The sequence below is a fragment of the Diceros bicornis genome, chromosome 14 (assembly GCF_020826845.1).
Source record: "Diceros bicornis minor isolate mBicDic1 chromosome 14, mDicBic1.mat.cur, whole genome shotgun sequence".
Taxonomy (NCBI): Eukaryota; Metazoa; Chordata; class Mammalia; order Perissodactyla; family Rhinocerotidae; genus Diceros; species Diceros bicornis.
Genome location: NC_080753.1, coordinates 9225307 through 9242160, shown reverse-complemented (window position 1 = coordinate 9242160; position 16854 = coordinate 9225307). Strand labels below are relative to the sequence as shown.

At 38.8% G+C, this 16854-nt stretch overlaps 1 protein-coding gene across 3 annotated transcripts in view; it reads right to left on the bottom strand.

Moving 5' to 3' along the window:
• The window catches only part of KHDRBS2 (KH RNA binding domain containing, signal transduction associated 2), a 552762-nt gene that overhangs the window by 13501 nt on the left and 522407 nt on the right, over positions 1-16854 (bottom strand). For all 3 annotated transcript variants that reach the window (XR_009221966.1, XR_009221967.1, XR_009221968.1), the window contains 3 exons: positions 13148-13230; positions 11017-11053; positions 10304-10473 (listed from right to left, as the gene is read on the bottom strand). The gene's annotated coding sequence lies outside the window, so the exon portion shown is untranslated. The remainder of the gene's footprint in view (positions 1-10303; positions 10474-11016; positions 11054-13147; positions 13231-16854) is intronic.

The following is a 16854-nucleotide window of genomic DNA, read 5'->3' as shown; positions in this document are numbered from 1 at the left end:
ATAGCACTGAAATCACAAAAAGTAGCTCTAATGAAGAGTAGATAATTGTCTCAGAGGTGACTCAGATCTTATACAACTTGACCAAAATGCCATTTTTTATTTTAAATTTCCACAGTATAATGCCATCTTGAGTTTTTTATGGAACTAGCTGCCTTTCTAAATACTTGACATATTTTCACGTTATTCCATGATCTCTTCATATAGTTCCTGTGGTACAGTACGTGTGAGTTCAACGTCCCAATGTCTTGACTTAGGATAAGAGAAGAACCTAGCCTCAGACTGAGAAAGAGGAATGGATAGCATACCATCGACATGAAAACAAGAAACGCCCTCACATTCCCCAGCCACTTGACATCCTCCATCACATCATCAGCACTACCTTTTCTATACCCATTCTAATACAGTCAGAGTGTGTAATTCATTCTTTTGTTCAGTCTGTCATTCAGAAAATATGTATTTAGCACTTTATATCAGGTGCTGTGGTAGATCCCTGGAATTTAGAGATGAGCACATGTTCTGCCTTCAAGAACAGTCTCACGTGGAGATAGACAAATAATAACCAGATACTTTCAGTAACATTTGATATAGCAATAATATAGAAGAACCAGAGGAGGAGAAAGAAGGCAGTCATTCTAACACAGCTTGGCTTAGTAAGGGAGGAGACAGAGCTTTGTCTCAAGGTGCTGGTGTCCGGCCTGAGTGATAGGACATGAGTAGGACTTGATCAAGTGGTTATGTGTATTTGCATGTTTTCCGCTTTACCAGATCTCACATTTTGTAAGTTCGGATTTAGTCTTTGGCGCTCCTGCCTTATTTCTGTACCCTCCTCCTCAGGTAGAATCATTGATTCTCATGGCCTTAAATGCCATCTCCATGCTAAGTATTTCCAGATAGACATCTGAGGGCAGATCTTCCCTTTGAATTTCTGTAGGGGGTTCAAGGGATTTTGCAGCTGAGCAAGGAAAAAGACATGACCACAAGGTGGCAGTAGCACACACGAGCTTCACTGAGAGCTGCTTTGATAGGTTCACACGGGAGAAGTCCGTCACAGCAGGCGTCTGTGTAGAGACGAAGGCTCAGGGTGGCTCCTCAGAAGGGGTGGAGGTCGAGGGAATCCTGGCAGAGGGGGCTTGTGTGGAGGCAATGTCGCTCAGCAGCATGGCAGGCGGTCTCTGGGGCAGAGCGCTCAGAAGGGCAGCAGCGGTTTAGGGTCCTTATGGCTCAAGGCTTATCTATTGCTAGCAGATGTGGAGTGAGATTTTGCAAGAGTATGCAAAACAGGCCAGCTCTCAATGGCTAAAAAATCTGCTTGTTTGGCCTATTTTAAAAATAAATGGATGTGTAAAAATTTGATTTTGTCCCTGGCGGGCTTTTGAGCTAATGAGTCTCAGCCTGCAGTGAAGAAATAAATGACCTAGGGGCCAACACACAGAGGCCATCTTTCGCTCATTTATATAACAGCTTCACATCAGCGTAATCAAATGGTTATTGAACGTCTCCATTGGGGTGTCACATAAGTATCATGAAATTAACCTGATCAAGACAGAACGCCTGGTCCTTCCCCAGTTCTTCCTTCTCAGTAACTGCAACTATCATCCAATATTTGAGGCAGAAACTTAAGAGTCATACATGGGTCCTCCCTTTGCAATCTGATCCATCATCGAATTCTGACATTTCTACCTCCTAAGCATCTCTCGTGTCTAGTTCTGTACATGTCCACTGCCAGCTCTTCAGTCTAAGGTACAAATCTCTCGCTTGGATTATGCTAATATTCTACGAGGTTGTCTTACTTTACTCATATCTCCTTTCCATAAGTTCTCCAGACAGAAACCAAAGTTATCTTTTGAAACATGCATTAGATCATGCTCATGCTCGCTCCTTGTTTGAATACCTTTTAACAGCGTCTGGTTCCACATTGAGAATGTCCAAATCAGGAAACCCTGTGTGATGTGACCTGACCTGTGACTGTGTGATGTGTCCCTCCAAGCTCTTCTCCCACTGGGCCCCCCATGGCTCACCAGTGGCCAGCTACAGACCCAGTGACTTGTGAGTGTTCTTTTCCAACCATGACCTCTCACTGCTGCTTTCTGCCTGGAATGTGCTCCTCTCCCAGCAGTTTGAACGCTGATTCCTTCTCTTCCTTCAGGGGAGGAATGTCGCTCCGCCCCACCACCCACCTTCATCATTCTGTCTCAAGTTCTCCATTTATTTCTGGCATAACGATGATCTCAATTCATAATTGAGATATCATGTGTTTTGTTTATTCCTCCAAACCCTCTCTAGACTCCAGGCTTCTTGAAAACAGAGACTTTGTCTGTCTTGTTTACTGCTTTTTTGGCACATAATAGAAACTAAATAAATATTTGTTAAATGAAATGCATACATACATTCAAAAAGAACAAATAGCAGGGAAGGGTGCAGCCAAGTGGGAAGGTTTTTTTCTCTCTCTTTTTAAGGGCTAAAGATGTTATTGTATTATGTTACACAGTTAAACAATATGGAAAATTTAATAATGCCTTTCTTGATGAGGTAAAGGAATTCCAACAACTAGGGGGAATATGAATAGCCTTTGAATTAACAGGCTGAAAATCATTGAGTTAAATCACTTGTGATTCCTTAGCAAGGCTCTGACTTATTAAAAAGTAGATTGTGATCAGCTGTTCTCCAAATTTTTTAAACCAAAGATGAAATAAGAGTAATCTTCATCATTAGGTATTTAAAAGGCATATGAAGGAACATTTTCTATGAGGGGTAAGAAATAAAGAAAAGATTTATCAAGAGGACATAAAGTCTTAGAATCCTGACATTCTACTACGACTTTTTACATTTCTCATGTATCTATGACTATATTCCTTTTCCACACTTAACAACTATTTATGTGTGCATTCTCTGTTTTTCTCCTTGCTCAGTCTTAATGGAAAGTTATCCATTCTGTATTAGAAGTAAACCTGCCTTAATTTGGATATGGTGGCAAAAACAACAGTACAAAGAATAAGATTAGGATTAATGTACATTTATGAAGTGTTTATTATGTGCCAGGCCTTTATGTGTTTAACTCATTTAATCGTAATAAGAAGCTCTATGATTTAGGTACTATTATTATTTCCTGTTTACAAATGAGGAAAGAGACACAGAGCAAGGTTACATAACTTGCCTGCGATCCCACAGCTGGAAAATGGTGGAGCCGGGACCTGAACCCAGGCAGTCTGGCTCAGGCCTGGTTGTCAACTACTGCAGTCCACGGGCTACTCCTGTGATTACATCCCACTCTTTCCTTTTAGTCATCAGAATTTTTATTTAGGAGAAAGGAGTGCACATACCATAGATATATTCTAAAGATATCAGGATTGTGCTCACAGAGAAGAAATAGAAGGTTGCAACAGTAAATGTAGGAATGTCCAATTCGTTTTTTGCCACGTTATTTGGAAATTATTAGCTTTAGCTAAAATATCAGTAGCTTTTATTAGTGGGTAGCACCAGCAGAGACTGTCTTGTCTCCTCTTTCCCCTCTCCAGATAAAAACAAACTGAGAAGTCTGAGAGCCTCTTTCTGGGAGGAGACAGATTATAAATCTACAAAATTTTGGAGTAGAGAAAAAAACATTGACTCCTTCTTTTTTATGCTTCTAGTTCTCTCTTCTTTTCACTTTTTGGTCAGTAAACTTAAGATCTGATATGACTAGGACTGGAAAGAATTCTTTGCCCTCATAGCTTCATTCATTTACATATTATTTTCTTATCAAATATTTATGAGTACCTATGATGTGCTGGGATCTGTGTTAGGCTTGAGTGTTAAGTGGTGAAGAAAATCTGTGGAGGGAAAGAGAAAATGAAAACATAAAACACACGTATATGTACACTCACACATATGGGTGTTTTTTTGTATACATTACTTATACATGCATATGCTTTATATCTCCTATATTTATATAAACTTAACTTCTTTGTTTACTTTATGTGCTTAACACATACTTTATATATGTATATAGTTACAAATTATCATAAGGACATAAGGAACTGACCATGTTCAGTGACATCAATGGTGGGAACTATTAGAAGGGCCATACTGAGTCCCTGCAGATACCCCTGGCTTTAAAGCTTAGGGATATTCCTGGCGTTCAAGACAAGTGGCAGAGGGTTCTTGAAGTCCTTGTACTGCCCAGCCTAGCCCACAGACTCTCTGAGTGGAATAAAGGAGCTGTGTCCTGTGTGGGTGCCCAAATGCCCATGAATTCAGCCCCAGAGTGAGCACGTCAACGTGTTCATTTGACATGGAACTAAAAATACTAGCACAGATATTGGTGAAATCTAGAAGACATTTAGTTCACAAGCCTATGTTGTGAACATGCTGTGAGGAGATCTAAAAGAAAAAGCACCTCTGACCACAAAGCTCTGAGTCTAATTGGGTAGAATAAACAGATGCATGAGAAATGACACTGGAGGCAATGGACCAAAATGTGCAGAGAGCCATTACAAATGGAATAAACAGCTCACGGTTGAGCTCATCCTTTTCAAAGGAAATGAGTTAGAGACATGGCATTTATTTAATTGATGGTGGAGGCTTTGGGAATATATTTAGATGGACGCTGAAAATAAGGGTTTAAATTTAGGAAGACAAACACAGAAAGAGGATGCAACTTCTAGTGAAGGAGAACACAAACAAGGCAAAGACTTGAGATGCTTTGCCCTAAACTTGTTAAAATGCTACTGTTCCTCTTGTGTGCCTATTTCCCTATTTATCAATGTTGTTCAACAAAAATAAGTATTTCTATTTGTGGGGCACACAAACCTAGGCATTTTGTGAAATAACTAGTGTCCGTTACTAAAATATTCCTAGAACAAAAAAACCAACCAAACCTTCCATTCCAAGATCCTAATACTAATTTTTGTCCAGCATGGGAGGCCTTGGAACTTTGAGTGTTTTCAGAAACAGTTCAACAAATATATTTTGAATAATTCCTAAGTGCTGAGGAAGTTACGGAGCATTAGGACTAGAAAGATGTAACACAGTCCTTCCGTTATAGAGCTAAAGTCTAACTCGAGAGAGACATAAATACACTTCACACCATGAAATATCGGGGCACAAACAGGGCATGAAGCAATGTTACCCCGACAATGAGTAGCAAAGTTCAGAGAACACTCCTGGGGAGATGGTTATTTGATGGAGAATTCATAGCTCAACAAAAGAAAATAGAAGGAAAGAGATCATTTCAGGAAGGGGGAGCACCGTGGGCAATGCAGTAGGATGGAGTGTAGGGGAAAATGTGAAAAACCTTTAAAAAATGGTATTTTTAGAAACTCAGCATTAATGTATGTTTCAATGTTCAAAGTCCAAAATAGGTTTAACAAGTGCACGCGACATCCAACCCTAGGTTGACACTTTTGGGTTGAGAGTATATTTATAGAACTAATTTAAACTCCCCAAAACTGTTTTCAGAAATGGAGGTGTTTGGTGGCCCAAATTTACTTCCTTAGAAAGAAAGCAGAAGGGATATAATTTTAGAATGGTAACAGCCCACAGATCCATATTCCAATCCTATTGTTCACAAATGTGGAAATAATCTGGAGACTCTGTCATCCTTTGTGACTTTCTAGGAAGAGAACTAACATTTCGTAGAACAACCACCTGTAAGTGAATTCCAGGGGAGTGGCCTGAAGGAGGGGCCAGGCTAGGCTACCAGTGTAATGGCTGAGAGTCTAGTGACACTAATGTTGGCAGAAACAGAGAAAAATATTTCTTCTCTGCCTGGATCTCAGGGACCTGGCCCAGGGCAGGCTCAAGGTAGAGTCATCATTTAACTAAAGGAGAAGAGCAGCCAAGGGAACAGTGATCACAGTTCACGCTCCAGGAGGGCCCCTGAGGTCTTTGTGGTGGGTACAGAGAGTGGCACTTCCAACAGTGTCACCTGCCTGAGAATTCCGTTGAGCAGTCAGGGTCCAATCAAGGAAAACAGGATTCACTTGGGATATTTAAATGGCGGACTCACGCAGGGAATTGATTAAAGTACAAAGCAGGTTATGAAAGAGACAGAAGAAGCCGACCAGAGAAAAGTGAGGCAACCCAGAAACTAGCCACAGGAGCAAGCCACAACCAACCCCAGGATGCAGGGACACGGGACAGGCAGGTGCTGCTGCGGCACACAGGCCTTGGGTTACCTGCTGGGAACTGGGACCGAGGCAGGCTGCGCTGCCTGGAAGCGGAGCAAGGAAGAGACATAGCTGCTGCCTGAGAAGCTGCAGGAGGCACGCTGGATCTCGGGAGAAATACCCTGGCTCCTTCCTTCTTCCCAACCTCCTGTCTTCCACCATTGCCTTCAACTGCAAGCCCCCATTGGCTGAAGCCAGCTGCAAGTCACCTGAGACAGCTTTCCGGGAAAGGAGGCCTCAGGGGTCAGATCTCCCTCCCCAGCACTGAGCCAGGAGGAGGGCAAGGAATGGATCCAGGGCAAACCGGCCCAAGACCCGATTAAGATAATTAAGTTACAGAAATCCCAGGACCACCTGCTGAAAAGAGGAAGCCTGCACTTCCAAGACTGGGTTGTTAGAAGGTTGGAGTGTAAGAAAAATATCTTTAAAACACATTTCCCTTTTCTCTGCTTTGCTTGGCTAGAAGGTCAACGTAAGATGGGACATCTGCATGCACATCCCAAAAATTAGCTTTAATTTGGCTAGACACACTCATCAGAAAAGACAAACTGATTTTTTCTCTAAAAGAAACTGCATTCTAATATCTTATTTTGTAAAACTTAGCCGACGTGTAAGATTTTCTGTTTGTTGTGCTGGTGCATTCTAAGAATTAGAAAATCCTTGAATTATCACACAAAGGCTTATTTGCCTAAATTACCATGCTGGCCTGACACTGAGATGTGGGGTTGGTTTTGAGTCTTTGTGCATTTAGTGACCTGCAGTATTTTGATAAATGCCGTTGCCTAAAACGATGCAGTAGGAGGTTTGGGCACCATCTGTGTTTGTTTCTGTAGGAGCAGTAACTGCCTAGAGAAAAATCTGATGCTCATTTCAAAGATGCAGTATAAACAAAATTCAAGATGATGTCTTGAACATAATTATTCCACCTTTCATTTACACCGTGCTTTATGCATTTCAAAGTGATTTGATGTGATTCCACTCAACGGATCTTCACAAAACTTGTGGAAGTTGGGTACGGACTCTAAAATATATAAAAGCTCAACAAGGAAAAAAACACTGAAATTACAGTCTTTTAGGAGAAGACTGTAAAAAACCATCTAGTCTCCTCTCCTGTTGATACCAATAGAAACACTTGTTAAGCACCTTCCCTGTGCCCGGCATTTTTTTTTTTTGTGAGGAAGATCAGCCCTGAGCTAACATCTGCCAATCCTCCTCAGCAAAAAGACTGGCCCTGGGCTAACATCCGTGCCCATCTTCCTCCACTTTATATGGGACGCCACCACAGCATGGCCTGACAAGCGGTGCGCTGGTGCGCGCCCAGGATCCAAACCGGCGAACCCTGGGCCGCGGCAGCGGAGCGAGCGCACCTAACCGCTTGCACCACCAGGCCGGCTCCCCGACATTTTTTAAAGTACATCACATATATTGCACCATTTAATCAACAGAACCATCCTACGAAGTAGGTACTGTTATGTTCTCATTTTAAGGATGGGGAGACTAAGACACAAGGAGGCTAATGGACAGCTAATAAAAGATATGAGCTTTGGCAGTCTAACAAAATTCTCTCTTAAGCAGTGTCTTCTTAATATTTACCCAGCAAGCAACGTTCTTAATTACAGAGACATATGTTTATATGGGGTCTCTTCTAAAACGTGCATGTAACTCAGTGGTGTACTGGTAAACTGGCTCATTGGCACTCTGCAAGAGAAAAAAAGCCCTTATTTGTAGTGTGCTATAGTCTGAAGGTTTGCTGTGGTCCCCCCCACCCCCAAATTCACATGTTGATATTCTAACGCCCAATGCAATAGTCTTGGGAGGTGGGGCCTTTGGGAGGTGATTAGGTCATGAATGTGGTACCCTCTTGAATGAGATTATTGCTCTTAGAAAAGAGATCTCACGGGGCTGCCTAGCTCCTTCCACCATGTGAGGATCCAAGAAGTCTGGGACCTGGAAGAGGGCCCTCACCAGACTCTGCTGGCACCCTGACCTCAGACTTCCAGCCTCCAGAACTGTGAGAAATAAATCTGTTGTTTATAAGCCACTCAATCTGTGGTATTTTGTTATAACAGCCCAAATGAACTAAGAGATAGCAGTTGCCAATTTCAGTGGTACAAATAGCCCCACCGGGGTCCACTTTAAGCTCAAAAAGTGAAGTCACTGACGCCTAGCTGAGAAGAGATGCACATTCTCGGATCTCATGAGCTTGTGTCTCCAGCACACCACTGGCTGATTAAAATTACTGTTGTACTCAAGATGACACGCATGCCACGGACGTGATGATCCACTCCTGAAATATTCTTAAAACATGAATTCATTTTATTTTCAGCTGTTTTATGCAACTCAATGTGAATTAAACTGTTTTAGATATGTTCTTGTTCAATCACTGCTTATAAAGAATTATGTGATCATGTTTATTTTTGGTGCATTTTTCACTGACGATAATCAGGCTTGCTGGGATGAGGCAATCATGTAGCAGCTAGAAAGGGGAAAGGAGAGGCCAAGAAAGTGCCGCCACTCATACAATGGCCAGTAGATATATGCCTTGAGCCAGGTACCAGACATTTTCCAAGCCACAGTTTCTCAGGTTATTTTGCAGCCAGTACAGTTACTAAGGTTCCAATTAGCAATGTGGAAGTCTTGGGTTTGGTCCAACTAATAATTCCATGTGTCTGTTACAGAATATAGTCACCTCAAGAGTTCATTCAATGGTCCTTTCGGGAAGTGGCCCTTTGTTTAAGCCTCTCTAGCCTGGAGTCATGTCTCAGTTGACCTTAAGCAATAAATGGGATGGATAACCAGGACTTCTGTTGAGTGGCCCCAAAGCTGAGCTCACAGGCATCCTGTCCGGTTGCTTCTGCCCAGGCTCCTTCTTCTAGAACCTACCTGTGCCTTCTCTAACACCAACCTAAGTGTCTGTCTTTATTACCAAAGCTGTCTCTCCCCAAAAATGTTTTACAAATACATGTCCACATCAGAACACTATCTGATGCCTTCCACTTTCTCCTTTATTCTCCAAAACACATAGGTGAATAATAAGATCAAAGCTCTCTGTCATCAGCTTAGCGTACCCTTTCCCATCTGTGTTCTGTTGTCTGCTCATTCTTTCTTCTTCCTATTATTTTTACCCCCATGAAACTGTTTCCAAAAGTATTATAAAATTCCACGGGGGAAATATGAACATCTCCTGACATTTTTTCCACAACAATAACAACAAAATGTTAATGAAGCTTGGGTTGACTGGCACTAGGAGGAGGTAATACAGTAAAATAAAGATTCTTAGGAATCTTTGTGGTCATCATGTCTTTAAAACTGTTAACAACCGAAACCCAAACCATGACAAAACAACCCTGTTCTACAAAAAAGTAGGTCAGCAGAAAGAGCGTGGGAAAGCTTGGGAAGCCTTGCTCCTCCCCGTTGACAGGTTTGGTGACTCTGCCTGCTCCTCCCCCTGGAGAGGCTGGTCTGAGAAACGTGGATAAAGAAACGTGGATGGAGAACTCCCTGCTGTTAAGATGCTCGCAACTCCTTTGCCTTTTCCACTCTTCTTCTTTCTCTTTAGTCTTTTTATTGGGAAAGAAAAAGCCTAAAAGCTTACTCTTATAAGCTAATGACTGTTGAAAGTCTGCCAGCTCATCGGTTCTGGACAAGAAACAAACAAACAAACCAAAACCTTCATAGGTAAAATACTGGATCCTCCAAATGGAGACCATTGAAATCTGCCCCACAAACAAGGTGGAATGAATAAACCAAGAAAATCTGAATGTCTCATCCACTCAACAAATATGTGTTATGCATATTCTAGATACCAATCCCTATGTTAAAGATCTAAGAACCCAAATTTAAATAAAACACAGATCCTGCCCATGGCAGTTTGCAGTCTAAATTACATTTACTAATTGTGATAAAAGTTCTTTATTTCTGATATTAATCTATAATAATATACAAGCTTTCAAGCAAGACTTTAAACTTGAGTTTCATGTGGCCATATCATAGATATATTAAAAGATATTTGAACATTTCCAGATATTTATTGTTATAAGTTTTATTATCTATTCTAGATCAATCCAATTAGGAATCCGAAATGCAGGAAAAAACCTCTAAAGGCAAGATTTTATTTTGAGCTAAAATGTAAAAGAAAAAAGTTCTGTTTCACCTACCTTCTGTCCATATCTGACCTTTCGCGCAATTCTCATTTCTTCTATGAAGCCATCTTTTTAAATCCCTGTCCAAATTAACCTCTTCTTTTTCAGTCTGCATAATTAACATTAACACGTTCCATATATATTTTTATCCAGTGGTTGTTATTCATAAGGCACTTCAGAATCACCTGTGGAGTTTAAAAAATACACATTTCTAGGCTCCAATCGTAGAAACTTATTTGGTCAATGCAATTATGGTCCTAGCATCTGTATTTTTAAAATAGACCACATGTAACACACTCCCAGTTAAGAATAACTGCACAAATTACACTATAAGATTTGGCATTTTATGATGGTACATAATCTATATTTGTGCATTGATAGTCTTCTGTTCCCTAGTGAATTGTAATCATCTTTTGCGTGTAGGCATAGACTTATATTTACTTTGTTCTCTGCAGCACACAGAACTTACTCTGCACTAGTAAGAATTTCCACCCTTCTTGTTTGAAAAAAATGCCAAGGAATTGCCTTTCAACAACTTCTATATAATACTATCATATCTATTTTTCTATTCATATTCTTTATACCATGGTGGAACAAATTTGATTGAGCAAATATTATTTATTCATCTTTATTTAATATTGCTTTTCAGAAAGGTTCCTAAATTAGGGCAATCCCTAGAGAGTTTCAGAGAAAGATGCTCTCTTTAGCCATAGTGGGGTTAAACTTACGCTGTTGGTTCAGATCCAAATTCTCTTCTTATTTGGCCTATGGTGAGGAGAAAAACAAAAGAAAAGATAGTTGTAAAGTGTGTGCCGTTAGTAAGCACTCAGTGCATGACAGCTAATATAAATATGAGGCGTTAGGGAAGCCTCTTTGCCCCCAAGTATTTTCCTCAGCATCCAGATTTTATGCCTTAGATCCTGCTAATCAGTTACTCCCAGTGGCATCTAATCTAGTCATAGAACATCAGCACTGGAGGGGCCTGCTGAAATGGGTTAATCCCCCAGTCTTCATTTCTAACCTCTGAACCAGTTTAGGGCTAATAGCTAAAGCCATTCACACACATTCGTGGGGTTCAGATGTTCCGCCTCGCAGAGCTCTTTTCAGAGTCAGTGAAAGAACACAGGGAAAACCCCAACTACAGTGTCTGCCGTGAACTAGTCACTTAACAAATCATTGCTATCATTAATACAGTAACAGTAATATCCTGAACTGCAACCTAGCTGACTTTTACATTGGATCAGTACTCCTTCCTGCCTCTTAAAATGCAGTCCTTGTAAAAATATAGTTATAATAGCTAGGAAGAATAACAGATTAGAACTATTGATAATCTTCAAATGTATTAAGTAAAACCAAGCTAATCATACCGACCAGCAGATAGGAAGATAGTGTATCATCTTCTGGCCTCTGTTGTCATAGAGGCAGACCTGCGTCTGGTTGCAGGATGCCCACTATGGGGGGAGGCCGTGCTATTTAACCTCTCTATCTCTTTGTTTCCTCAACTGTGAAATGGGAGCCATAAAATACCCTCCTCACTGGATTACTGTGAATAATTCATTATACATGAAAGCATTTCAAAATCTGTGACAAAAAGCAAGCTTAAAATAAAGCTTATTTTATTATTATTAACATTTCATTATTATTTATAGATAAAGGTACTATAATTAGTCATCCATACTGGGACATATCTGAGAGTGAAAGGTGGTGCTATAATAATAATCACACTGGGACAACAGGTGTAAACCAGGACGCATGGTTGCCTTATCTACAATATATTTTCCAGCTGAAGGCAAATTCCTTGGGGAGTGTTATATTGTGTGGGAGAATTTACGTGGAACTCTTTGGGAAGATGTTATGTATGTGTCAGATTCAAGATGAGCACAAAAGTATGGTGCTGCCTTCTTCCAGACTCCTCTGAGACAAAACAGAAGGAGGCCTTGTGTTTCTATATTATTTATAACTTAGGCGAAGTCTTTCCTAAGTTCTCCCTGAAGATCAGGTCCCGAGAGACGCACTTTCGTTTTTAAAAAATTTGTATTTTAAGTACTTTCAAGAGAAACTTTCTGAAATCTCTTATACAATTTCCTGTTTCATTAAACAAATATATACACTGTAATTTATACTCTCTACGTAAGTTCTTTTTCAACAAATGTGTGTATAAGCAAGAAAACAGAAACCTCTCTTTTGAATCATCTATATCGCTGACCACCCATCTAGCCATACATTTATTTCTCCTTTTGTTTTAGAACAAATTAGAATTTTAGGAGGGAACAAATAATCATGGTCCTAGTCTAGCGTGTTCTGTTCCACTCTACTCCATGCCATATGGAGGCATATATTGGCCCTCTTGCTGATAAAATTGAACTTTCCCTCTCTACAAAAAGGTGATATTGGGAAGGATGACAACAGTAACTCTTTGGACAAAGGCTCCGTAAAGATCCATCATGTACGGTGGGTGGCTTTTCCTTTCCTCCGGAACTTTTTGTCCCCACTCCCCTTATTATTGGAAATAGTGTGAATATTCCTCACATTCTCTCAAAAAAATATATTTCCTTATTAATTGATTTTTGTTCCTGTTTTTACTTTGTACTACAGAAATGCATAACCTCAAGTTCTGTTGATATAAGACATATGAAAATCGTGTGCATAAGAGAATCAATACATTACTGCCATGCTGCTACAATGTAGAATAAAAAAACTCTTGCTTTTCTGACATAAGTTTAATGTCCCACTTAGCTCTCATGCAAAGAGCTGCTTCATCCATTTAAGCATTTCTTTTCGGGCCCAGGATGAAGTATTCTGTACCTGTCTTGTAAGCAGAGTGCATAAATGAAATCACAAGTGGATGAGAGGACTCACCTCCATTGTTATAAACATTGAACCTCCACACAGTCTGTGTCAGATTTATTCCAGTTTTTGGTTTTTCTATCATACGTCTTCACCTACAGTCCCAGATGAGCAGAACAAATTTAAAGCATTATGCAACCACACATATAGGCATCTATAAGGCACTCCTACATGGGTATCAATTCGGTTCATAGCAAATTTATCAACAGTAATAGTTGTCAAACATACTCAAAACAAAATAAATTATCCATCCAACCTCTTGTACTTAAATGCTTTTTATATTCTGTGTTTTAGAAAAACAGTTTAACTTTAAGCAGCATTCTAGCTATGATCGGCTCTCCTGAGGAAGTTTTCTATGAGATTGAATGAAGATAATGACAACCATTAGTCATCGCCATTAGCATAAGGCACGAGGCACACTACAATATTTACAAGCAGTTAAGCCACGACAGTGAAAATATGACTTCCTCTAACTCGGGCAGGCTTCTGACTACAGCTGGCTGCGATTTTGTAAAGTGTAACTGGTCTAAGTCTGGTGGTAGTATATTTAATGGCATGTTCATCATAAGACCTAATTGTTTTCCACCACAGGGTACGAAGCTTTATGTCCTCCATCAACCAAAAACAAACAGGCATCTTGCTTAATGGCTCTTCAATTAATGTTTATGTGCTACTTTTACACTCTGAATTACTTGATGAATAAACTCTAAGAAGCTATTTGAGAACTAAGTTTAACGGAACCTCAACTATTATTAAAAATTCCTAGGATTCTTATAGTAGCTGAAACTGTCAGCTAAGGAATATAGAACATACACTGATATTCAAAAATCTTCTACTCCCCTGCAAGAATGACAGACAAATTCAAGCATTTGGAAGGAAACAATCTATGGAGCTGGAGCCTTGCTGCCTTCAAATTGAAGATCAAAAGAGGGTCAGAATAGAAATGACCCGGTCAGACCAGTCGAAAGGGGAGACTTGGTTTACTATACTAGAAAGGTTCCGCTTTTGTATTTCAAATGCTTCCTCAACTTGCAAATCCACACACCTATTGATATTTCTACTTTCCTTATATAGGACATAGCAGAAAGCACTAGTTGATTGAATGTATTAATTCAACACCCTTCCATTTGTAGAAGTTTTATAAAGTTACTGAAAATATATTTTCACTGAAATATTGCCATTTTTGAATTTATGATAAAAAATTATTTCTGGCTTTTGTAGTTATTTGGGTATTGCAGTATTATATTCATTCACGGTTTTTCATTCTAGTATAAGAGCCCTGATGTCTCCAACACTGGGACAATTAACTAATAATATCCCTCATTGTCCCAAATTAGTTGGGCACCATTAGACACAGGGAAAAGAAAGAAAGAAAAAAAACAAATACTAAGGAAATGAGAGACAGTGCACATTTCCTTCTGGAAATGAAGGATCCTTTTACACCATGCACGGTATTTGCGAATGCTGATGTATGTATTTGAATAGAAGTGTGGCCGTCCTCTTCTTTCTGTCCTTCAGTTTAACGTATCAACATAAGGTTCATAAAGGGACAAATGAGACTGCAAGTTTAAGAGATGTCAAACATCCTTGACAACTTCCCACTAAGAACACAACCGAGAAATGACAAACATCATCTGGCTGGTTGAAGTTTCAAGTTCACTGCTTTTGATTATAGGGCAATGAATCTTTCATTTTTTAGTTTGTGTTTCTTAAACATTATTTCACTGAGATGTATGTAGTTGAATTGATTTGAATTTGATTAGGTTAGCACTACAGTTTTATTATTTGTAATAAATAAAGGTGGCTTTATGGTATTACAGCACATTAAGAAATTTTAGCAGTGCAATTGACTGACTTTTATTGTAATTTTTAAATGTATCATTATTTCATATTAAAACCAAATTCATTGCAATTTAACTGGATATATTTTTTCTAATTCTACATATTGTTAGATACTAATTAATATTCTAATTCATGTCTAGTCGATTTTTGAAGCTATGAGCAAGTGAATGTGACATACAAATCTGAATGTGCTGGGTGGGCATTTAGTAGATAAACTGATTAGGCATGAAATAATAAATCCTCAATTTTACTTCCAATTAAAAATCCATATGGTATGTTTCCCCAGTTATTTTATAGCTGATTTTTATATGTCAAAAATTAGAGTAGAGGAAAATACTTTAGGAAATAGAATACTGGGAATAGCCTGGGGTGTTATGTTAATGTAAGACATAAATCATTGGTGTTAAATGTAGTCAGAACTATTGGATGACACTTGTGTTTCATGTTATACGTTTTTTTCTTTAACTCCATTATAAGGGTATATTTTGAAAGGTGAGAGGAATTGCATCACTAATAGGTAATGTTCACATTCTCCACAAATGCAAAGTGGAAGAGAGAGTTGACAGTGGCTAATTTTTGCAAATGTCCTATTTTGGATAGATTATCAGTTCAATAGATAACACATTTCTAAACTTCATTCTTTTTAAAGTAGGAAAAAAATAAACTTTCAAAACTGCCTAATCAATAAAATTGGAGGCTGGGTAAGTATACTATATGGAAAATAGAAAATATACACAAATTCCATTAAAGTCTGAAATAAAAATTTTATTCATTCACTTGAGTTCTGGTACGATCTGAATATCTTTTGAAGAAACAAGTGTGCCAGCACTAAAGACATTATGAAATCAATATTCTATACAATATAAGCAAGACCTTATTTTGTTTTTATTTTTTTAATAATAAAGACCATTTATAGCTTATTTTGCACTCAATTTTATTTTGAAATTTAATTCCATTGTAATTCATAGTCATCGACAAATTAACAGACTGTGCCTTGTCCTGAAATTTCTGTTCTCAATTCTGTTTTCCTGTGTATTTGTACATTGAAAGTAGTTAAAAATAAATAAAACAGCTACTTTATTTAGGAACCAATAGCCTGATAAGTTAAATAATTATATTTTGATGTTGTCCATGGTCCTACTAAGAATAAAAGTATTAGTTATATATATGAATCATTTGAGAACTGAAGTATGTGTCACTTTCTACAACTTGACAATCTATAAAACTGACAACACAGCTACAATATATTAACATTAACAATCAGGGTTACTTTGAGAAATAAGTTATACTTCTACTGCAGTCATAATGAAGTCTAATTAGAAGATAAATGAAAGCATTTATAAACTATTTTAACATTGCTAAAAGCAAATCTAGCCTCAGAAGAGAAGGAAATAATGCCCAAATAGACATTTACCAAATGTAATTATCAAATAATTTATCTTTACAAATAAATACATGTTTTAGAAACCTTCTGTAGCATATCAAAATCTTATTGTTTTTTTTGGCGTGGACATCATAGACATAACTAAAGTCATCTCTCATTTTTACTGCATTTCTAGACCCTTCCTTCCCCTACATTAGGGGAGGCAGGCGGCGAGGATCATCTTGTCACCAAATGTATTTGTTTTACTATTTACAAGTTAGATATAAGTATTATTTATATAATGAGCCCTAATATTTTAATTAGTCACCTATGCTTAATAAAAAGTGCATTTCCTGATCTCAGCAGTTAACCAGAAACCTGTGAGCTTCTGAACACACCAGGACCTGGAGTGTGTAACACAGGCAGCTGTGTGACCACAGGAGCAAGTTCAGGAACTCATGTTGAATTCAGGAATGAGGTTTGACCTGGCAACTGAGTAGCCTCAGACTCGCAA